Genomic DNA, 25,493 nt, shown 5'->3' with positions numbered 1-25,493 from the left:
CATGTCTAATTCTCAGGGATGTCCAGGAGAGTCACAAAGGAGTACACTTTTTCTTCCAGATTACCCTGGTAGTGCAGTAGATGCTTTAGTAATGGCAGCAGGGACCGGCGTGTGTGCTTGTGTACATTGGGTGTACAAGAACACTTTCATCACAGTGCAGAAAACTTGAGGAAGCGCAGTGTCATCACAAATCCACCAATAGTGTCATAACAGTGGCTGTCCAGGTAATCGCCTCTTGTTAGAGAATGGGCACTGTGATTGACATTAGTTCAAGGGCATTATGGTTGTCACACTCTTGGGGTCTCTATGCCCAGATCTGTAGATGACGGTTTCATGGAGGCATTGTGGTATGCGGACACTGTTGCTGGACTGCTATAGGGGCACTGTGGCTGAGTTGTTAGGGCAACATTGTGGCTAGATTCTTTTGGAGTCATGGTGGATGGATTTTGGGGGCACTGGAGCTGACACTCTTACATGTATATTGTGGCTAGAAATGATATAGGAACAATGTGGCTGAATTATGAGGGCATATTGACTGAATTGTTATGGGAACACTGGCTGGACAGTCATGGGGCACGGTGGCTGGATTGTTATAGGGTAGCGATAGCTGGAAATGTAATGGGGTCATTGTGACTATAACTGTTATGGGGACACTATGCATGAGTTCTTGAAGGGACAATATGGCTGAATAATGGGAAACAATGACTGATTTCTTATGGGGCACTGTGACTGACACAGTAATGTGTTGATCACCAGTCATGGGCACAAGTCAAGACTCAAAGCCATAGGGTTGGTGGTTTATGGGAGTATAGTCTATATATTAAATTGTACCCATCTTTTCAGGTAAATTTTCAGTACAAGCTATCATGTATATGAGGAAGAACACTATTATTAACCCTTATTTCACTTCCTGCATTTTTCACCAGTTTTACCCTCTGCATGATTTATCTTCAGTTGTCTCTAAGCTAGTGTGTGAAGACTAGCTGGTATGATGGCTCCCATACACAGATCTGTGAGATTCCTGCTCTTTTTTTCTTTGTAGCACATGTTCAGAAGCAGGAGCAGCAGCATGTAAGACATTATACCACATTGCTGAACAGTGTAGCTGTGAATCCAGCACTAAAGTGAAAATAATTGTCTAGAAGCTACAGCACAATCAGCCTATGTCTACATGGTCACTCACTGTGCTGAGTGCTCCTCCCTCTCCTCTCTATGCAATCTAGTAGGAACTGTAACCTGATTCTTCAGTGAGCTGACATTGCTTCTTGTTTTGACCAGACAGATTTAAGCTATTTTTCAGAATTGAATTATGAGTTCAGAAGGCAAGGGAAGGGGAAAAGGCTCATAAGTGAACAAAGAAGCTTTTTTTTTCCTGATAAGATATAATACAAAATTTCTTATATTTGCTTGTGCTTTTGATTTATACAAAGCTTGTTGCTCATTTTAAGGCATAACATTAGGAAAAATAACTGAAAGGTTTGAAGGTTCTGAAAAGGTCTCTCTGCTTTACAGGAGACTTCCTCTGCATTCTACACAGACTTGTTTTAGGTTACCTTCTTTAAGAAACCTGGAAGCATGAAAAGACCAAACAGAAAGACAAGGCGGATTATAAATGATATGATATCTGTATACCGACACATCGGAGAGTAGGAGGGCGGTTTACATTGCGTTGGAGCAAAAGTTAATATATGTATATGAGAAAAAAAATGATTATTCTGCATTTCTCTCGGCATCATTTTTTTCTTTCCAGCTGGCTGTAGATTCTGATCATTGGCCAATTAGATGCAGGAGACGGGCAGATTAAAATAGAGATGGATGACGGCAATTGAAGCTCACCGGTGTCGATAGAATATAGATATCTGTCTGGGGGTCTGGGGGTGGGTTATGTCCTCACCTGCACTCATTAAACGATTTTTTCATGATTAGAATTAATTATGGATTGACTCTTCCATTCTTTTCTGCTGATAGAAATATAAGTATTGGAAGTATTTCAACAACTTACTACTTCTATGGGTTTCAAGTTCTAGGCGCAATGTGCCTGCAACTTTCATACCCTGCATAATAATATTTCCTGTTTTGTGTCCTATTAATTCAATATTATGATACAAGTAACTATCACGCACATTTTATTTTATATTGTCATCACACTAATTTTTTTTATTTTTTTTATTTTTCAGTAGGACAAGATTTAGCTTTCAATTCCGCCATTTTAATCTATTATATAATGTGCTGAAAAATGGGGAAAAAAATCTTTTGTGGAATAGAATGAAGGAAAAAAAAAAACACAATTTCTTGCTTGGGTTTTATTTTTACGGCATACGCTGTTCAGTAAAAATGACCTGTTCAATTTAGATAGTTTTTAATCTTTATACTGTTTATAAAAAAAAGTCATCTTTTCTTAACAAAAAATGTAGATTTTGAAAGTTTGTATTAAAATATTTGAACTTTTCACTATATAGGTTTGTTTTTTTTAAGTACATATGACATTTTGATCACTTTGTATTTTTATTTTTATTTTTTCGGCATGTGGGATGCATAATATGATATTTAACCCCTTTATGACCTATGATGTACCTACACGTCATAGGTTGTTTCCCTCCCTTTGATGTGGGCCCCGACCCTAAGCCTGCATCTTTTCAGGCATATGACAGCTGATCTAACAGACGGGTCAATCTCTGACAGCAGCATTTAACATGAGCTTGCCTGAAGCGCGTCACAAACCTTGCCCATTGGCGCCCCTGTCACATGATCAGGGGGCGCCGATGGGTTGACATGACAGCCGGGGGTCTGCAGGAGACCCCTGTGCTTGTCATTTCAGATCTGCTATGAGAGCCGCCCCGTGGCCAACGTTCATAGCAGAAGGTCGCAGGTTCAAGTCTCCTAAGGAGACTATTAAAGCAAGTAAAAAGTAAAAAAAAATGTTTTAAAAAATATAAAAAAAATATAAAAGTTAAAATCACTCCCTTTTCGCCCCATTCAAAATAAAAATAGAAAAAAATACACATATTTGGTATCGCTGCGTTCATAAACGCCCAATCTATCAAAATATAAAAATAATTAATCAGATCGGTAAACGGCATAACGATAAAAAAATAGAAACGCCAGAATGAGGCTTTTTTGGTCACCGCAACATTGCAGTAAAATGAAATAACAGGTGATTAAAACATAGTTTCTACCCCAAAATGGTATCAATAAAAATGTCAGCTCTGCGCACAAAAAATAAGCCCTCAACCGGCCCCGGATCCCGAATAATGGAGACGCTACGGAAAATGACACCATTTTTATTTTTATAAAAATGTAGATCTTTTTTTTACCACTTAAATAAAAAAGAACCTATACATGTTTGGTATCTACAAACTCGTAATGACCTGGAGAATAATAATGGCAGGTCAGTTTTAGCATTCAGTGAACATGGTATAAAAAAATATTTAAAAAAACAATTGTGAAATTGCACTTTTTTTTGCAATTTCACAGCACTTGGAATTTGTTCCAGTGCAGTATATGGTAAAATGAATGATGTTGTTCAAAAGTACAACTCATCCCGCAAAAAACAAGCCCTCACACGGCCATATTGACGGAAAAATAAAAAAAGTTATGGTTTTGGGAAGAAGAGGAGCAAAAAAATGAAAGCACACAAATGGAAAATCGTAAGGTTGTGAATTTATCTCTTTATTCAGAGGTTCTCCTTATCTGATTATGGAAGGGATCCAGTCTTGACTGATTTCTAGGTCATGCCTGAATGGAAATATCTTGAAAATAGGGGGCAGGATGATAGGGAGCCACATCTGTACGTCTAATGCACAGGAGAGGCTACAGACTGCGCCCTGTGCAGCAGCATGCATCTCACATGCAGTGCACAAACTCTAGCCAACTATATGGAGGGGCAGATATAAATAATGGCTAATAGCCTTATCGCATCCACATGAACCCCAAGAGACTGGGGGATAGAGACATCCTTATATTCTTAGACGAAATGTCTGTAGAGATCCTAACATGGATATCAAAGCAAAATTATATGCAAAAATACAGTCTCCCGATAAGACCCCTTAAACTAATATGGAGTCTAAACAAGACCCCCTTAATTAAATTCAAACCCCCTAAACAAATAAGAAAAACATTCAAACCACCAGACCTCCTGAAAAGAGATCCCAGATCTTCAATATAAAAACAGCAAAAAACTGAAACAAAAAAATTACGTAATCCAGACCTTCTCCATAAATAATGACCCCAGGCCAAGCCCCTTAATCTAGACCCCCTAAACTAATACGGACCCCAGAGTCAGGATATTTTCTGCTGTAATGATACCGCAGGAGGTTTTTCTCTATCTATAGGATGGGGATAACTTATTGAGCAATTGTGATCTCACCACTGAGACCACCAGTGATTCCAAGAAAGGGGCGTCTTAAATGGAGCTTGACCTCCGCTCCATTCATTGACTAAAGGACTGCTGGACATTGACGAGTTCTGTATTTGACTTTCTCCGGCAGTCCCATAGACAATTTATAGAGGGGAGGTGTGCATGCTCGTCATCCACTCCATTCACTGCTCCATTCTTGGGGGTCCCATCAGTCGGACCACCAGTACTCGGTAAGTTACCTCCTATGCTAAGGGTAAGGGATAAGTTTCAGTAGTGAGTAAACCCCTTTAAGTGTGACCATAACGTTACTTTCATGGCAAAGAGCTATTTTGGCAGCATGCTGGATTATTCAGATTTCTGTGCTCTCGGGCCCTAGAATAAAGGAGTCTTAGGCTATGTGCCCACGATGCAGAAATGCTGCAGATTTTTTCCGCTTCTCCATGGCAGGAAAAACGCATGCGTCGCGGTGGTGTGAGGATCTGCGATGACGTCATGTAGTCAAGTGACAGGTCACGCGACCACTGACGATACAACAGACCAGACGGAGCGGAGAAAATACCGGGGGCCATCGGAAGGTAAGTATAATCTTTATTTTTTATTTTTTACCATTCTTATTCTTTTTTTTAAACTATTACTTGGTCACACTATATATGCCGGTTGCATGGATTTATATAGTGTGACCAAGTTGTCAAGCACTTTTCCAAGTGATGCTAAAATCGCTTGGAAAAGTGCTTGATAACCCGCATGCAGAAATACATGCAAAAACGCTTCACAAACGCTTCTACCTGGCGGGAAAAACGCATGTAAAATCTGCATGTGTTTTTCCTGCCATGGAGAAGCGGAAAAAATCTGCAGCATTTCTGCATCGTGGGCACATAGCCTTAGGAATTCAGCATCTGCTATATCTCCAGCTTTCTGCGTTTTTCGTACTTTTTTGTGTGCATTTTTAGAATGTGTGCGCCTGCATAGCTCAATATATGCATTAAATTATTTCCTGGGCAAGATTCCATCTCAGCTTTGTGCCTGTAACATTGGACGTGTCCTTTGAGTTATCTGAATATTCTGAAAATTATGGAATAAGCAAAAAATGTAATGGATCACCACCATCATTATCCGTGACTAGATTGTATGCACCTCGCTTACGTCCTTCATCAATTTATTTATTTTTTAACTTGCGGGTTAACCCTTTAAATCCCTTTCTGACATTAACATTTTACTAATACCGACTATGAATTCAACATTGCTTACTTAAAACATCATTGATATTAGCTCTTAAATACTGTCCATATAGTGCAGCACAGTCCTATCTATTGAGGGACCAAGGGCATTGATTTTCCTGAGCTTCCTAGTTCAGAAATAGAATACAAGTAAAATACAGTATACACTGACACAGGAAGCACAGGAGCAGAAAGGGAACATTAGTGTTTGTCATATGATCATGACCCTGTTCTTAATCCCTATTAGAGCAGGGGTCTCAAACTCAGCTGGGAATACGGGCCGCACACAGAAAAAAATTGAATTTGGGGGGCCGCATTCTTTGCATGACGAAGTGACATTTTTAGTGATACCATTTTTTTTCTATACACCTTTTGAACTACCCTCACCTACTGTATCCTCACCCATCCCTTGTAGATTGTGAGCCCTCGTGGGCAGGGTCCTCGCTCCTCCTGTACCAGTCGCTGTCACATTGTGTTCAAGATTAGTGTAATTGTTCTTGTATGTATACCCCTTTTCACATGTAAAGCGCCATGGAATAAATGACGCTATAATAATAAATAATAATAATAATAACTAGTCCTCATCTTGTAGTAATGCCCCATCCCGGTCCCCATCTTGTAGTAATGCCCCATCCCAGTCCCCATCTTGTAGTAATGCCCTATCCTGGTCCCCATCTTGTACTAATGCCCCATCCTGGTCCTCATCTTGTAGTAATGTGCCCATCCCGGTCCCCATCTTGTAGTAATGCCCCATACTGGTCCTCATCTTGTAGTAATGCCCCATCCTGATCCTCATCTTGTAGTAATGCCCCATCCTGGTCCTCATCTTGTAGTGATGCCCCATCCTGCTGGACCTCATCTTGTAGTAATGCCCCATCCTGGTCCTCATCTTGTAATAATGCCCCATCCAGGTCCTCATCTTATAGTAATGCCCCATCCTGGTCCTCATCTTGTAGTAATGCCCCATCCTGGCCCTCATCTTGTAGTAATGCCCCATCCTGATCCTCATCTTGTAGTAATGCTCCATCCTGGTCCTCATCTTGTAGTAATGCCCCATCCTGGTCCTCATCTTGTAATAATGCCCCATCCAGGTCCTCATCTTATAGTAATGCCCCATCCTGGTCCTCATCTTGTAGTAATGCCCCATCCTGGCCCTCATCTTGTAGTAATGCCCCATCCTGGTCCTCATCTTGTAGTAATGCCCCATCCTGGTCCTCATCTTGTAGTAATGCCCCATCCTGGTCCTCATCTTGTAATAATGCCCCATCCTGGTCCTCATCTTGTAGTAATGTGCCTCATCCTGGTCACCATCTTGTAGTAATGCCCCATCCTGGTCCTCATCTTGTAGTAATGCCCCATCCTGGTCCTCATCTTGTAGTAATGCCCCATCCTGGTCCTCATCTTGTAGTAATGCCCCATCCTGGTCCTCATCTTGTAGTAATGCCCCATCCTGGTCCTCATCTTTTAGTAATGCCCCATCCTGGTCCCCATCTTGTAGTAATGCCCTATCCTGGTCCTCATCTTGTAGTAATGCCCCATCCTGGTCCTCATCTTGTCGTAACATCCCCATCCAGGTCCCCATATTGTAGGAATGTCCCCATCCAGTTGCCCATAGTGCCCATATGTCCCCATCCAGCTGCCCATATGTCCCCATCCAGGTGCCCATATGTCCCCATCCAGGTGCCCATATGTCCCCATCCAGTTATATTCTTGTACATAGGGGGCAGTATTATAGTAGTTATATTCTTGTACATAGGGAGCAGTATTATAGTATTTATATTCTTGTACATAGGAGCAGTATTATAGTAGTTATACTCTTGAACATAGGAGGCAGTATTATAGTAGTTATATTCTTGTACATAGGGGCAGTATTATAGTAGTTATATTCTTGTACATAAGAGCAGTATTATGGTAGTTATATTCTTGTACAAAGGGAGCAGTATTATAGTATTTATATTCTTGTACATAGGAGCAGTATTATAGTAGTTATATTCTTGTACATAGGAGCAGTATTATAGTAGTTATACTTTTGAACATAGGAGGCAGTATTATAGTAGTTATATTCTTTTACATAGGGGGCAGCATTATAGTAGTTATATTCTTGTACATAGGGGCAGTATTATAGTTATATTCTTGTTCATAGGGGCAGTATTATAGTAGTTATATTCTTGTACATAGGGGGCAGTATTATAGTAGTTATATTCTTGTACATAGAGGGCAGTATTATGGTAGTTATATTCTTGTACACATTGGCAGTATTATAGTAGTTATATTCTTGTACATAGAGGGCAGTATTATGGTAGTTATATTCTTGTACACATTGGCAGTATTATAGTAGTTATATTCTTGTACATAGAGGGCAGTATTATGGTAGTTATATTCTTGTACACATTGGCAGTATTATAGTAGTTATATTCTTGTACATAGGGGCAGTATTATAGTAGTTATATTCTTGTACATAGAGGGCAGTATTATGGTAGTTATATTCTTGTACACATTGGCAGTATTATAGTAGTTATATTCTTGTACATAGAGGGCAGTATTATGGTAGTTATATTCTTGTACAGATTGGCAGTATTATAGTAGTTATATTCTTGTACATAGGAGCAGTATTATAGCAGTTGTATTCTTGTTCATAGGGGCAGTATTATAGTAGTTATATTCTTGTACATAGGGGTAGTATTATGGTAGTTATATTCTTGAACATAGGGACAGTATTACAGTAGTTATATTCTTGCACACAGGAGCAGTATTATAGTAGTTATATTCTTGTACATAGGAGGCAGTATTATAGTAGTTATATTCTTGTACATAGAGGGCAGTATTATGGTAGTTATATTCTTGTACACATTGACAGTATTATAGTAGTTATATTCTTGTATATAGGAGCAGTATTATAGTAGTTATATTCTTGAACATAGGGGCAGTATTATAGTAGTTATATTCTTGTACATAGGAGCAGTATTACAGTAGTTATATTCTTGTACATAGGGGGCAGTATGACAGTAGTTATATTCTTGTATATAGGAGCAGTATTATAGTAGTTATATTCTTGTACATAGGGGGCAGTATGACAGTAGTTATATTCTTGTATATAGGAGCAGTATTATAGTAGTTATATTCTTGTACATAGGGGCAGTATTATAGTAGTTATATTCTTGTACATGGGGGCAGTATTATAGTAGTTATATTATTTTACATAGAGGGCAGTATTATAGTTACATTCTTGTACATTTGGTGTGGTTATTGTGGTATTTTCTCATATAGTTACATAGGTTGAGAGAAGACCTATATCCATCAAGTTCAACCTTCCTCCACCAATTGTACTTTTTGTCACTAATTTAACTATAACTCACAATGTTATGTGTAAGGAGGAAATCAAATCATCCAGCCCTTGTATAAAAGCTGTTATATTGTTGGCCATCACTACCTCTTGTGGTCGGCATTCCGCAGTCCGACTGCTTGAACTGTAAAGAACCCTTTCCTGTTTAGCTGCCGGAATTGCCTTTCTTCTACCCATAATTAGCGCCCCCTGGTTCTTAGTATGGTCTTTGGAAGGAATAAGTCATGTGCCGTCCTTTGTACTGAACACTCATATACAGTTAGGTCCATATATACACTGTGTTCCAAATTATTATGCAAAAAGTGTTTAGGAGTGATAAGGTAAGAATTTGTTTGTTTGTCAGTTAAACTCATTGATGGTGATGTGTGTCAGGGCTCTTTATATCACTGTAAGCAATTGCAGACACCTGTGCTAATTAGTTTGGAAGGTGTGTCCAATGAAAGGCAAGACTACTTAAGAAGGCTGTCCCACATTATTAAGCAGCCTACATTTTCTGCCAAAATGGGAAAGAAAAAGGATGTGTCGGCTGCTGAGAAGCAACAAATTGTGGAGTGTTTAGGTCAAGGCATGACTACAATCAACATTGCCAAGACACTTCATCCTGATCATCACACAATCAAGAAGTATGTAGCTGATTCACAGTACACACGTGTGCGTGCTGATAAGGGAAAATTGAGGACTCTTTCCTACAGGCAATTACGTCAGGTTAAAAGAGCAGTGGCAAAAAAAGCCTTGTCATAGCAGCAGAAAAGTTTTTGAAGCTGCTGGTGCCTCAAACGTCCCCCGAACAACAAGATGCAGGGTCCTTCAGAGGTTTGCAGCTGTGCGTAAGCCATCCTGTCGACCTCCTCTATCCACTGCACACAAGCAGAAATGGCTCCAGTGGGCCAAACAATACATGAAGACTGACTTCAAAACTGTTTTGTTCACCGATGAGCGCCGTGCAACGCTCGATGGTCCAGATGGATGGAGTGGAGGATGGCTGGTTGATGGACACCCCATGCAAACACGGCTACGGCGCCAACAAGGAGGAGGTGGAGTAATGTTTTGGGCTGGAATCATGGGGAGAGAGATTGTCAGCCCCTTTAGGATTCCTGAAGGGGTAAAGATGAACTCCATAATGTATGTTGAGTTTCTCAAACAGCACTTCCTGCCATGATTCAAGAAGAAGGACCGTGCATTCCGCAGCAAGATCATTTTCATGCATGATAATGCCCCGTCTCATGCTGCACATAACACATCTGCATCTCTGGCTGCTATGGGCATAAAAGGGGACAAACTTATGGTGTGGCCCCCATGCTCCCCTGACCGCAACCCCATTGAGAACCTCTGGAGCATCATCAAAAGGAGTGTCTATGATGGCGGGAGGCAGTTCACATCTAAGCAACAGCTCTGGGAGGGTATTCTGTCCTCATGCTAAACAATTGAAGCAGAAACCATCCAAAACCTGACAAATTCAATGAATGAAAGAGTTCAGAAGCTCCTTTCGAACAAGGGGTCCTATGTGCAAATGTTACATCACCTAGAATAAAGTTTTGAGTTGAAAACTGTTTGAATTCAGTTTATAATAACCTGCTAATGCTTATAATTTCAAAAATGACCATTTTTTTTGTTCTTTATTAAAATGAAAAGGTTGAAAACTCTGCTGTGCATAATAATTTGTAACATGCATTTTGAGTGCAGTTTGAGTTTTTTATTTTTTTTTAAATATACTGTTATCATAGGCAGTTTGAACAAAAACCTTTCAATTGTACTCTAATAGTTATTTGACTGGAAAATTACAATGACTGGAATTCATATAGGTAATTTGGGAAAATCTGAGAAAATATTATTTGCATAATAATTTGGAACACAGTGTATTTGGACAGAGACAACATTTTTCTAATTTTGGTTCTAGACATTACCACAATGAATTTTAAACAAAACAATTAAGATGCAGTTGAAGTTCAGACTTTCAGCTTTCATTTGAGGGTATCCACATTAAAATTGGATGAAGGGTTTAGGAGTTTCAGCTCCTTAACATGTGCCACCCTGTTTTTAAAGGGACCAAAAGTAATTGGACAGATTAAATAATTGTAAATAAAATGTTCATTTCTAGTACTTGGTTGAAAACCCTTTGTTGGCAATGACTGCCTGAAGTCTTGAACTCATGGACATCACCAGACGCTGTGTTTCCTCCTTTTTGATGCTCTGCCAGGCCTTCACTGCGGTGGTTTTCAGTTGCTGTTTGTTTGTGGGCCTTTCTGTCTGAAGTTTAGTCTTTAACAAGTGAAATGCATGCTTAATTGGGTTGAGATCAGGTGACTGACTTGGCCATTCAAGAATATTCCACTTCTTTGCTTTAATAAACTCCTGGGTTGCTTTGGCTTTGTTTTGGATCATTGTCCATCTGTAGTATGAAACGATGACCAATCCGATTGGCTGCGTTTGGCTGGATCTGAGCAGACAGTATGGCTCTGAATACATCAGAATTTATTCAGCTGCTTCTGTCCTGTGTCAGATCATCAATAAACACTAGTGACCCAGTGCCACTGGCAGCCATGCATGCCCAAGCCATCACACTGCCTCCGCCATGTTTTACAGATGATGTGGTATGCTTTGGATCATGAGCTGTACCACGCCTTCGCAATACTTTTCTCTTTCCATCATTCTGGGAGAGGTTGATCTTGGTTTCATCTGTCCAAAGAATGCTCTTCCAGAACTGTGCTGGCTTTTTGTAGATGTTTTTTTAGCAAAGTCCAGTCTAGCCTTTTTATTCTTGATGCTTATGAGTGGCTTGCACCGTGCAGTGAACCCTCTGTATTTACTTTCATGTAGTCTCCTCTTTATGGTAGATTTGGATATTGATACGCCTACCTCCTGGAGAGTGTTGTTCACTTGGTTGGCTGTTGTGAAGGGGTTTCTCTTCACCATGGAGATTATTCTGCGATCATCCACCACTGTTGTCTTCCGTGGGCGCCCAGGTCTTTTTGCATTGATGAGTTCACCAGTGCTTTCTTTCTTTCTCAGGATGTACCAAACTGTAGATTTTGCCACTCCTAATATAGTAGCAATTTCTCGGATGGGTTTTTTCTGTTTTTGCAGCTTAAGGATGGCTTGTTTCTCCTGCATGGAGAGCTCCTTTGACCACATGTTTACTTCACAGCAAAACCTTCCAAATGCAAGCACCACACCTCAGATCAACTCCAGGCCTTTTATCTGCTTAATTGAGAATGACATAACGAAGGGATTGCCCACACCTGTCCATGAAATAGCCTTGGAGTCAATTGTCCAATTACTTTTGGTCCCTTTAAAAACAGGGTGACACATGTTAAGGAGCTGAAACTCCTAAACCCTTCATCCAATTTTAATGTGGATACCCTCAAATGAAAGCTGAAAGTCTGAACTTCAACTGCATCTGAATTGTTTTGTTTAAAATTCATTGTGGTAATGTCTAGAACCAAAATTAGAAAAATGTTGTCTCTGTCCAAATATATATGGACCTAACTGTATTTGTACATGTAAATGACATCTCCTCTGAGGTATCTTTTTTTTAAGCTAAACAAACCCAACTTTTTCAACCTCTCATCATATGAGAGAGGCCTTCCATCCCTTGTAATAATCTAGTTGCCGCCTTTGAACTGACTTTAACTTTTGAAAATCTTTTTTAAAATGTGGAGCCCAAAACTGGATCCCATATTCCGGATGTGGCCTCACCAATGATTTATAAAGGGGTAACAATACATTGGGATTGTGAGATTTTAGCTCTCTTTTTATACATTGTGACAAAGTCACTGGCAAAGTATTGGAGGGGAGATATGACGCGCCCCCTGGGACATATTCCTTTTTGAGGGGAATACCCGGCACCGGATCAGATGGGGGGTTGTAGTCTCCGAGCGGCTGTGACCCGGCCCGTGCCCAGGGCGTCAAACTCAGTGTTATGTGGCAGTCCTACAGATGTTATTAAGAGTTCTTTTGTGTCGACTACGCCACCCGTTGTGATGCGGTCACTGTGGCCGCCGCTGCAGCAGGGTCCGCTGAGGCTGATGGTGGGTGCGCAGCTTGGTGGGATAACCCCCAACGGGAGGGGTATAGCCTCAGAGGGGACAGGTGCAGAGGATGGGGGTTGTGGTGGTGCAGTGCAGACGGCAGTGAAGACAGAGTCGGGTTGTGCAGTTAAGGGTGTTTACTTACTGCAGATGTTGTACTGGTCACTCCAGCTTCGAGTGACCACCCGAGCCGTGCTGCGCCCACCAGGTCCTGGATCCAGCCAACCCCCAAACAAGTCCGGAGCGTGGCCCTGAGCTCTCCTTCTGTCCCGTTCTCTGGCCGTCCCCACCAGTGATCCACCTAGGTCCAGCTCCCTCGGGCCTTCTGTTGGGACACCCTTGGCCCTGGGTTCCCTGACCCTTCATGTGGTGTGCCTTCGGGGTGGATGTGGTGGGTGACCGTGGCAAACGCTGCCCACGGTCTCCGGTCTCTGGCTGGGGAATGTTTTTACCCCCACCAGCTTGGGTTCCGGTACCCTGATGCCGACTCTTCACCCGGGGATTTTAGTTGGGATCTTGGAGTCCTTTTCTTCTGTGCCTCTGGGTCTCTCTCTTTTCTCCTCTCTCACTCTGGGTCTTTCTTCTCCTCTGCTCCTGACTTGTTCTCTGCTTGCTGACTGACTGACTGACCCTGTTCTTAGTTGGTGCCCACCTTATATACACCCTCTATGTGTGAGCTCAGGTGACCAGCACCCAATGAGCTCCTAACTTTACCCAGGCTGCTCCCCCTATCTGCCCCTACACTACTTGGGATGTACCACCCCCCTCCCACTCCAGCCAGGAACAGGCTCGGTTGTACCTGCACATTTCTAAGTGGGAGTACCGTCGGCCTGCTCCTCTGAAATGGGATGTATGTAGTGCATGCAGTCTATCTGAGCTCAGTTCCACACTCCATCCTTACCCGGGAGTGGAATATCACACCTCTGGGTTGAGGTGCAATACCCCTGTAGCAGCCGAATCCTCAGGGTGCTACATTCCCCCCTGGTAAATCACAGCACGTCCTCGGGCTGTAAAGACATAAATAACACCAAAACATACAAAATTTTTCATATAAACATATAAAACATATAAAACATATAAAACATTATATATATAACATATCTTATCAGATAAAACTTTCTCGTAGACTTCTCTTGTCTCTGGTTCCTCCTCCGGACACTGTGCAACGTGTGTCCGGGAAAAGTGCGACAGTCTCTTAGAAAATACTGGTTTTCTATAAAACCGGTAGGGGGCGCTTTAGGAAGCGCAACTATATACAGGGAAGTTGGAAGTTGGCCGCTCTCAGTCCTCGGCCAGGTAGAGGGAAGGGAATGGCTGCTCACAGTCCTCAGCCTGTAGGATGAAGGGGTTAACGGGTAAACAGTTCACTGGTCCCAACGGGGACTATTTTAGCAGCAACAGTTTCAGTTTCTATATACCCTGATTGGGTAACTATTTACAGCTCCTGCTCTGCCGCACTCAACGGCGTCTTCCTCCTGCTCTTTGCTTATAGCTGGTGGTAACTTCAGACCCGTCCGGGTCCTCTTGCTCCTCCTCCTCGCACCGCAACTCCTCCTCCGTCAGGCGGTGTACGTGGAGGGCGTAAGGTCCTTTGGCACACTTGTGCCGGGTGAAAGTGACCTCGTCTCCGACGTAGAGGTCACGGCCTTTGTGACCTTCCGGCAGGTGGGACTCGACGTCTCTGCGAGTCACAAAAACGTCACCGCGGTTGTTACGGTCCCGAATAAAGCCCCACCCATGCTGCGGGTTGAACTTTATCACTGTCCCGATGGTGCGGGGACAATGCGCTGCACGGGGGTTCCTCCTAGTCCGGCTCTTCTGCTCCGCGCTCTGGATTTGGGCCTGTTGTTCTCTGACCCGCCTCTCCTCCCGTTCTCTCTTAAACTCTGCCAGCTGTTGACGGCAACACTCTGTACGTTCAGCTGCGGCTGCCCGAGTTTCTCCGGTGAACCCCATCAAATCTTCTCCCGTGGGGTCCCACACGAATTGGGCTTCTGCTAGAGGAGGCGAGACCCGAGCCACGGGCTTCGGAGCCGGGATTAGGGGCTCACACAAGGGCCCTAGTCTTTGCTGCCGCTCCAGCTCAGGGTACCCTTCGGGCCAGATGAAGGGCCACCCGTCCGGCCATGTGAGCTGGCCGAAGAGGTCCTCCCCCAGGTGTGGCACCCTAGGTATTGCGGGCGCGGGCGCGGTGGTGGTGGCGCCCGGGTTGCCCAGGCCTTGCGGCCAGGCCTGGGGCACCTGGAAGGTGAAGGGCACCGTTAGGACGGCGGCGCCCTGGGCTACCTGGCCTTGCGGCCAGGCCGGAGGCTCCGCGGAGGTAGGGGGCGCTGTTGGTGGTGCGGCGCCCGGAGGTACTAGGCCTTGCGACCAGGCTGGTGGTACTTCCTGCTTTGTCACGCTCCGGGTCGGGGCGCGTGACGTCACAGGGGTCGCTGCGGCGGCTTCCGGTCGGGGCCTAGTCCATGGCGGTGACCTGGCGGCTACGGGCACAGCAGGGGGACTTTCGGGCTCTGCGACGGGGAGCTGGGGCAGGTAAGCGATGTCACGGCTTGGGGTATAGGCGTCCCCTTTACCTGCCTCCATGCGTTCGGCTCCCTCCTCGGCGCCGTCTCCGGCCTTGGGTCCTCCTGCGCCATCCTCAGAGGCGGTCTGCTTCCTCTTCCAGGGTAGCGTGCTCCGCTGACTGGTCTCTGCGTGCTGAGCCATCTCCCGGCTCCACTCCGCCAGTATCTCCCGCTGCACCCGGGCCATCCTCCTTGCGAGGCCCTCCAGGGCCGTTTGTGCACACTCCCGGTCTCGGGGGAGCTGCGCTAGGATCTCCGCTAGACCTAGCGGGGTTGTGGACTCTAGCAGGCTCCTGACCATCGGGTCGGTGCTGCTCTGCTCGGCTTCCGGCAGGCTCCTGGCCAGCGGGCCGGTGCTGCTCTGCCCTCCTTCCTCGGTCTCTAGCAGACTCCTGGCCAGCGGGCCGGTGCTGTTCTGCTTTCTCTCCATCTCCGGGTGAGCTCCTCCGCTACTCCTTGTTAGACCTCTTGCCTCCGGGTGCGCTCGCTCCAGACTCCTCCAAGCGACACCCATCTTTTCTCTTCCCTTTCGTCTCCTCCCACTTCGAGGGCGGTCCCGGGGCAACTCGGTGACTGTCAGCTCCAGGGGGAGTTCTTTCACGCTGACAGACACCTCCAGCATCACAGTCTCTGTTGGTGGGGGCGGTTTCCACTTTTGGCGCCATTTTCTGTCCTGGCCCACGATGGGAGGTGGCCTCCTGCCCTCCTTTGGCACGCCCATAATGGCGTCCGCTGCTCTTCCAAGGCGGGAAATCTGCGGTTTTGGCGGGAATCGCTTCCCAGTGGCGGGAAACTCGGCAGATGGCGGGAACAAGCTGGAAATGGCGGACAATCGGCGGGAAACGACTGGTGATGGAGTCCGATGGCGTGGACCCTCCGGAACCGGCGGGAGACTTCTTTCTGAGGTAACCTTACACTTTTCTTCAGGCACGCAGTACCCGGGTGTTGCGGGCACGTAATCCTGCCGACTACGCCAAAGTTGACGCGCCCCCTGGGACATATTCCTTTTTGAGGGGAATACCCGGCACCGGATCAGATGGGGGGTTGTAGTCTCCGAGCGGCTGTGACCCGGCCCGTGCCCAGGGCGTCAAACTCAGTGTTATGTGGCAGTCCTACAGATGTTATTAAGAGTTCTTTTGTGTCGACTACGCCACCCGTTGTGATGCGGTCACTGTGGCCGCCGCTGCAGCAGGGTCCGCTGAGGCTGATGGTGGGTGCGCAGCTTGGTGGGATAACCCCCAACGGGAGGGGTATAGCCTCAGAGGGGACAGGTGCAGAGGATGGGGGTTGTGGTGGTGCAGTGCAGACGGCAGTGAAGACAGAGTCGGGTTGTGCAGTTAAGGGTGTTTACTTACTGCAGATGTTGTACTGGTCACTCCAGCTTCGAGTGACCACCCGAGCCGTGCTGCGCCCACCAGGTCCTGGATCCAGCCAACCCCCAAACAAGTCCGGAGCGTGGCCCTGAGCTCTCCTTCTGTCCCGTTCTCTGGCCGTCCCCACCAGTGATCCACCTAGGTCCAGCTCCCTCGGGCCTTCTGTTGGGACACCCTTGGCCCTGGGTTCCCTGACCCTTCATGTGGTGTGCCTTCGGGGTGGATGTGGTGGGTGACCGTGGCAAACGCTGCCCACGGTCTCCGGTCTCTGGCTGGGGAATGTTTTTACCCCCACCAGCTTGGGTTCCGGTACCCTGATGCCGACTCTTCACCCGGGGATTTTAGTTGGGATCTTGGAGTCCTTTTCTTCTGTGCCTCTGGGTCTCTCTCTTTTCTCCTCTCTCACTCTGGGTCTTTCTTCTCCTCTGCTCCTGACTTGTTCTCTGCTTGCTGACTGACTGACTGACCCTGTTCTTAGTTGGTGCCCACCTTATATACACCCTCTATGTGTGAGCTCAGGTGACCAGCACCCAATGAGCTCCTAACTTTACCCAGGCTGCTCCCCCTATCTGCCCCTACACTACTTGGGATGTACCACCCCCCTCCCACTCCAGCCAGGAACAGGCTCGGTTGTACCTGCACATTTCTAAGTGGGAGTACCGTCGGCCTGCTCCTCTGAAATGGGATGTATGTAGTGCATGCAGTCTATCTGAGCTCAGTTCCACACTCCATCCTTACCCGGGAGTGGAATACCACACCTCTGGGTTGAGGTGCAATACCCCTGTAGCAGCCGAATCCTCAGGGTGCTACAGATATGTATCATTGAGGTTATTATCTTCAGTGATATAAACCTAAAAAAATGCTCCAGCACACTAAGTTCTGAGAGGGGTTAAGCCGCCATGTTTAGGGCTAGGTTGATTGAATAGCTGTAGAGTGGGTGGGAGGCTGTTCAACATATCTCCACCCCTGGGTGGAGTCCAAAGGATAAATACACAGACTACTGGCTGATTCATTGTTGGGTGTGCCTGGAGATGTGATCTCCAGCCCTGGATGTTTGTGTTAAGGAAAGCTGAACCTTTATATGTTGGTTCATGAGCAGGCAGATCCCCACAGCAACACGGACTGTGTTTTCTCGTTAGGCCAGAAAGGCCATGTTTATTTTGCTAACTCTGCACTGGTTTATGCAGTATCTTTAACCCCTTCGCATCCTTGGGTTTTGTCGTTTTTGCTTTTTCGTTTTTTGCTCCCCTTGTTCCCAGAGTCATAGCGTCTTTATTTTTTGGACAATATGGCCATGTGAGGGCTTATTTTTTGCGGGACAAGTTGTACTTTTCAACGCCATTACTAGTTTTACCATATCGTGTACGGGAAAAAAATTCCAAGTGCGGTAAAATTGCAAAAAAAGTGCAATACCACAGTTGTTTTTTATTTATTTTTTTTACCACGTTCACTGAATGCTAAAACTGACTTTCCATTCTTATTCTCCAGGTCATTACGAGTTCGTAGACACAAAACATGTATAGGTTCTTTTATATTTAAGTGGTGAAAAAAAATTCCAAAATTTGGTAAAAAAAACTAAAAAAAAATAGCGCCATTTTCCGAGACCTGTAGCGTCTCCATTTTTCGGGATCTGGGGCTGGGTGAGTGCTTATTTTTTGCGCACCGGGCTGACGTTTTTATTGATAACATTTTCGGGTAGATCCGATGTTTTGATCGCCCGTTATTGCATTTTATTGCAATTTTGCGGCGACCAAAAAACGTAATTCTGGCGTTTAGAATTTTTTTCTCGTTACACCGTTTACCGATCGGATTAATTCTTTTTTTATATTGACAGATCAGGCGATTCTGAATGTGGCGATACCAAATATGTGTATGTGTGTTTTTTTTTTTTATATTTTATTTTAAATGGGGCGAAAGGGGGGTGATTTAAACTTTTATTTATTTTTTTTTTTTTTATATTTTTAAAAACATTTTTTTTTCACTTACTGCATGCTTCAATAGTCTCCATAGGAGACTAGAAGCATCAGTTGTCTGATCGTCTCTGCTACATACAGGGGACCAGCAGATCCCCTGCATATAGCAGAAATGGTCCTGTGCTATGAGCGCCGACCACTAGGTGGCGCTCATAGCGACGAGATCATGACAACCACAGGCGTCTGCTGCAGACCCTGGGTTGTCATGCACGCCCATCGGTGACCCGCGATCACGTGACGGGGTCGCCGGTGGGCGGGGCTTATGACGCGCAACCCGGAAGCGCGCGTTAATTGTCGCTGTCGGAGATTGACAGCGGCATTTAACATGTTAACAGCCGCGGGTGGATCGCGATTCTACCCGCGGCTGTTGCGGGCACATGTCAGCTGTAAGAATCAGCTGACATGTGCTCGGTTCAGTGAGGGCTCAGCGCAGCAGCCCTCACTGAACGGGGGGTACGCAAATGTGCGTACTAATACGGCATGGGCTCTAAAGGGGTTAATAAACCAGTGGATGATTTAAAGAGACAGCATTCCTGTTTCTACCTCTATGTGCAGCCGAGTGAGCCGAGCTACCACAAAATCCTAAAATCTTGCCTGACATTGAGTACTACTGCTCAGCTTACTTGTAACCAGAATACCCAAGTCCTTCTCCTGTTCTGCAGTCACGAGTATACTTCCACCTAACGTGTATGTAGCAATAGGATTACTTCGTCCTAGGTGCATTACTCTATATTTATCTATCTAGTTTTCTAATTTGGGTTAGTATTACAGCATATACATTTTTGTAAATGACCCTATAACCATAGTATTGTGTGTATATTTTTTTGTTTATGCTATAAATTACGATAAACCCTAATAAGGGAATTCTATGTCCCAAACCAGAGCTCAAACCGAGTCTAAATTATCTCTGGGAAAACAAGGACGACAGACAGATGTGTAGGAGCCGTTTATAGGTAGCACAAAGAATCACACAAGTAATTCTATGAATCGAGAACACAGGAGTAATTTGAAATTGATTATGCTATTCTACAACAGGGTTGAAAAGCAATTTTCCCTTGCACTTTACATCCTGCTGGTTTTTTGCAGCAACTTGATGCTCACAATATACACTTTCATTCTGGAGCTTTTGTTTATTGAATTCTATTTGTTTATATGGCAGCAAAACCTCAAAACTAAGTTGAAAGACATCAATATAACAAGCCTCTTATAGAAGTTTTACATGGCCTTTTAGGGCCATATTTCTCTACGTCACTAATAATGAGTTATAAAAGGAGATTATTAGGGTCAATGGGATCCCTGGCTATTTTAAAAATTAATATCATTCACCATTTGTAGTTGAGAGGTAACCAGAACCCATGTTAGAAGGGCTAGCTGGTCAACGATCCAGTACATTGTAACCTAGAGATCCTTCAAGTTCCGTATATACTTCTGGAACCCAACTTTCATGTTGTATGTTTGAAATGTCTCAATTTTTTTGCACTACTGAATGGTACTAATGAAATTCTATAGGCATTGCATAATCATCATTTTTCGGTTCTGAGTGGTTGTATGGTGTGGATATAGGTATAATTTTATAGTAACAGTTTGGCACTAAAAACTGGGATTATGTGAGTTCTATTTAGTTCTAGGTTTTCTTTTTTTAATATGGAGTTAATTCGTCAAATGTTTTGCACCAGAAAAGTGATGTAAAACTGTTTGAAAAGTTGCAAATTTTGGGAGCCAACACAAACATTTTACAACTTTTGGCATTTTTATGCCAGCTCAGACAACTTTTTGAAATGTGAATGGAGTTTATCGGGATGAGGCTCAACCAAGTGAGGCCTGACACATTCATCATCATTTACAAAAAAGTGACGTAAGTGAAGACACAAATGTAGCCCATAGAATCATAGAATGTTAGAGTTGGAAGGGTCCTCCAGGGTCCTGGTGTCCAACCCCCTGCTCAATGCAGGATTCACTAAACCATCTCAGACAGATGTCTGTCCAGCCTCTGTTTGAAGACTTCCATTGAAGGAGAACTCACCGCCTCTTGTGGCCGCCTGTTCCACTCATTGATCACCCTCACTGTCAAAAATGTTTTTCTAATATTTAATCTGTATCTTCTCCCTTTCAGTTTCATCCCATTGCTTCTAGTCTTTATTTGGGCAAATGAGAATAAAGCTGATCCCCTCTATGACTAGGCTACATTTCTGATGTTGGGGCATGTCAGATGAAGAGATGTACATCTTACTTCAGCGCACCCTGTCTCAAGACTGACATCGACAACGCCAGTCTTGATTAATCAGATTTGGCCCTCTTGTGTAGTAATGTTGGGAAGATCAGACTTTGATAGATCCCCATTCTTTAAGTAAAACAGGTCTCCCACTCACTCCTGATTGCCATCCCATTGATTAAAAACACCAGACTCTAATTTCACCTGTAAATGATCTGCTAATCCTAAAGGTTCACATATTTTTCCCACTCACAAACATGTGATATTGGATTATTTTCCTTTCTAAAAAAATGAAAGTCTAATAATTTTTAATAATGTGTTTGATTTGATTCTCCTTAGCTACTTTTAGGTCTTGTAAAAATCCAATGTAGTTTTAAGTAAAATTTATGTAGAAACAAATATGGAAAATTCTGAGGGGTTTATAAACTCCCCAACATATCTATAACTCTGTATATATGTATATATATATATATATATATATTTATACAGTTATACGCAGATATATATATACAGTTGAAACCAGAAGTTTACATATATGAAAAGACACATATTCATGTTTTTCTCAATATCTGACATGAAATCTGAATAAACCTTTCCCTTTTTAAGTCAATTAGGATTACCATAATTTTTTATTTTGCCAAATGCCAGAATAATGAGAGAGAATATTTTAAGGAATTTTTATTACTTACTGCAAAGTCAAAAGTTTACATACATTTCATTAGTATTTGGTACCATTGCCCTTAAACTGAATGACTTGGGTCACACGTTTGGGATATCCTTCCACAAGCTTCTCACAATAGTTGGTCAGAATTTGGGCCCATTCCTCCTGACAAAACTGGTGTAACTGATCCAGGTTTGTAGGTCTTCTTGCTCGCTGCCTTTTCAGCTTTGCCCATAAATTTTCAATAGGATTGAGATCAGGGCTTTGTGATGGCCACTCCAAAACATTGACTTTGTTATCCTTATGCCACTTTGTTACCATTTTGGCAGTATGCTTCAGGTCATTGTCCATTTGGAAGACTCATTTCAAGCTTTAACTTCCTGGCTGATGTCTTGAGATGTTGCTTCAGTATTGCCACATAATCTTTTCTCATGATTCCATCTATTTTGTGAAGTGTACCAGTCCCTCCTGCAGCAACACAACCCCACAAGATGATGCATCCACCTCCGTGTTTCACAGTTGGGATGGCGTTCTTAGGCTTTCAAGCTTCTCCCTTTTTCCTTCAAACGTAACGATGGTCATTATGCCCAAAAAGTTCAATTTTAGTTTTATCAAACCACAGGACATATCTCCAAAAAGTAAGGTCTTTGTTCCTGTGTGCATTTGCAAACATTAATCTGGCTTTTTAATGTTTCTTTTGGAGTAATGGCTTCTTCCTGGCAGAGTGGCCTTTCACCCATGTTGATACAGTACTCGTTTCACTGTGGATAATAACACAATCTTACCAGCTTCCGCCATCATCTTCACAAGGTCTTTTGCTTTTGTCCTTGGTTTGATATGCACATGTTGGACCAAAGCACGTTCATCTCTGGGACACAGAACCCGTCTCTTTCCTGAACGGTATGATGGCTGGACATTCCCATCTTGTTTGTACTTGCTTAGAATTGTTTGTACAGATGAACGAGGCACCTTCAGGTATCTTGAAATTGTACCCAAGGATGAGCCAGACTTGTGGAAGTCCACAGTTCTCTTCCTGATATCTTGGCTGATTTCTTTAGACTTTCCCACGATGCGACACAAGAAAGCAGTGTGTTTCAGGTGTACATTGAAATACATCCACAGGTGTGTCTCTAATTAACTCAGATGTTGCCAAAAAAACTATCAGAAGCTTACAAACACATGACATAATAATAATATAATAATAATTTTTATTTATATAGCGCCAACATATTCCACAGCACTTTACAATTAAGTAGTTCTACAATAGGTAGAACATGGTCATCAGCCAGTATGAGTATCTAAGTGCAGTTACCGTGTGCTATTTGGTGCATGGAGGATGTGGAGACAGATGAATAGTCAGGAGCAGTGCTGTTTGGCATATTGCAGACGAGATACATTGTGGCATTTGCACAGTAATGGCTTTCTTCTGGCGACTCGACCATGCAGCCTATTTTTCTTCAAGTGCCTCCTTATTGTGCATCTTGAAACAGCCAAACCGCTAGTTTTCAGACAGTCCTGAATATCTGCTGATGTTAATTGTGGGTTTTTCTTTGCATCCTGCTGAATAATTTTCCTGGCAGTTGAGGCCGAAGTTTTTGTTGGTCTACCTGATCGTGGTTTGGTTTTTACAGAGCCCCTGATTTTCCATTTGTTAATCACAGTTTGAACGCTGCTGACTGGCATTATCAATTCCTTGGATATTTTTTTGTATCCCTTTCCTATGTTATACAGTTCAACTACCTTTTCCCGTAGATCCGTTGACAATTCTTTTGCTTTCCCCATGACTCACAATCCAGAAACATCAGTGGCTGGATGAAAGATGCAAAAGTCTGGATCCCAGAAACTCACTCAGCTTTTATGCACACACACTGATTACAAGCAAACAGGTCACAGGTGAGGATGTTACCTTTAGTAGCCATTCAAACCCATTTGTGTCAAATTCTGTGCATGTTATCAGCCCAAAATCACCAGGGTATGTGAACTTTTGATCAAGGTAATTTGGATGTTTTTGGTTGTCATTAAGATTTAAAAAGAAAAAACACAGTAGTTTGACAATAAATGGCTTCACCCAACCAATAACCATGAGTGGAGAAAAAGTTTGTTTGTTATCTTTCATATTCTTTGAAACAAGGCCAAGAAAGGAAAAATTCTGCCGGGGTATGTGAACTTTTGAGCACAACTGTATTATATATATATATATATATATATATATATATATATATATATATATATATATATATATATATACAGGTGCTTCTCCCAAAATTAGAATATCATCAAAAAGCTAATTTATTTCAGTTCTTCAATACAAAAAGTGAAACTCATATATTATATAGAGTCATTACAGAGTGATCTATTTCAAGTGTTTATTTCTGTTAATGTTGATGATTATGGCTTACAGCCAATGAAAACACAAAAGTCATTATCTCATTGAATTAGAATACTTTATAACAACAGCTTGAAAAATTATTTTAAAATCCGATATGTTGTCCTACTGAAATGTATGTTCAGTAAATGCCCTCAATGATTGGTCGGGCTCCTTTTGCATCAATTACTGCATCAATGCGGCGTGGCGTGGAGGCGATCAGCCGGTGGCTAATTTTGTGGGTAGCACCTGTATGTATGTATGTATGTATTTGCATATACAGTGCTGGCCAAAAGTATTGGCACCCCTGCAATTCTGTCAGATAATACTCAGTTTCTTCCTCAAAATGATTGCAATCACAAATTCTTTGCTCTTATTCTCTTCACTTAATTTGTCTTCAATGAAAAAAACACAAAAAGAATTGTCCTAAAGCCAAATTGGATATAATTCCACACCAAACCTAAAAAAGGGGGTGGACAAAAGTATTGGCACTGTTTGAAAAATCATGTGATGCTTCTCTAATTCGTGTAATTAACAGCACCTGTAACTTACCTGTGGCACCTAACAGGTGTTGGCAATAACTAAATCACACTTGCAGCCAGTTAACATGGATTAAAGTTGACTCAACCTCTGTCCTGTGTCCTTGTGTGTACCACATTGAGCATGGAGAAAAGAAAGAAGACCAAAGAACTGTCTGAGGACTTGAGAAACCAAATTGTGAGGAAGCATGAGCAATCTCAAGGCTACAAGTCCATCTCCAAAGACCTGAATGTTCCTGTGTCTTCCGTGCGCAGTGTCATCAAGAAGTTTAAAGCCCATGGCACTGTGGCTAACCTCCCTAGATGTGGACGGAAAAGAAAAATTGACGAGAGATTTCAACGCAAGATTGTGCGGATGGTGGATAAAGAACCTCGACTAACATCCAAACAAGTTCAAGCTGCCCTGCAGTCCGAGGGTACAACAGTGTCAACCCATACTATCCGTCGGCGTCTGAATGAAAAGGGACTGTATGGTAGGATACCCAGGAAGGCCCCACTTCTTACCCCGAGACATAAAAAAGCCAGGCTGGAGTTTGCCAAAACTTACCTGAAAAAGCCTAAAACGTTTTGGAAGAATGTTCTCTGGTCAGATGAGACAAAAGTAGAGCTTTTTGTGAAAAAGCATCAACATAGAGTGTACAGGAAAAAAAAATAGGCATTCAAAGAAAAGAACATGGTCCATACAGTCAAACATGGCGGAGGTTCCCTGATGTTTTGGGGTTGCTTTGCTGCCTCTGGCACTGGACTGCTTGAAAGTGTGCATGGCATTATGAAGTCTGAAGACTACCAACAAATTTTGCAGCATACTGTAGGGCCCAGTGTGAGAAAGCTGGGTCTCCCTCAGAGGTCATGGGTCTT

General features: G+C 43.4%; 1 protein-coding gene across 4 annotated transcripts in view; it reads left to right on the top strand.

The window, feature by feature from the left end:
* The window catches only part of CRTAC1 (cartilage acidic protein 1), a 751,919-nt gene that overhangs the window by 156,206 nt on the left and 570,220 nt on the right, over positions 1-25,493 (top strand). The gene's annotated exons all lie outside the window — the stretch shown is intronic.

This window comes from Phyllobates terribilis, unplaced genomic scaffold (genome assembly GCF_046119375.1).
Source record: "Phyllobates terribilis strain yellow unplaced genomic scaffold, ASM4611937v1 Scaffold_5__5_contigs__length_657084704, whole genome shotgun sequence".
Taxonomy (NCBI): Eukaryota; Metazoa; Chordata; class Amphibia; order Anura; family Dendrobatidae; genus Phyllobates; species Phyllobates terribilis.
Note: the sequence above shows the minus strand (reverse complement) of the source record. Positions and strands in the feature narration are given on the sequence as shown.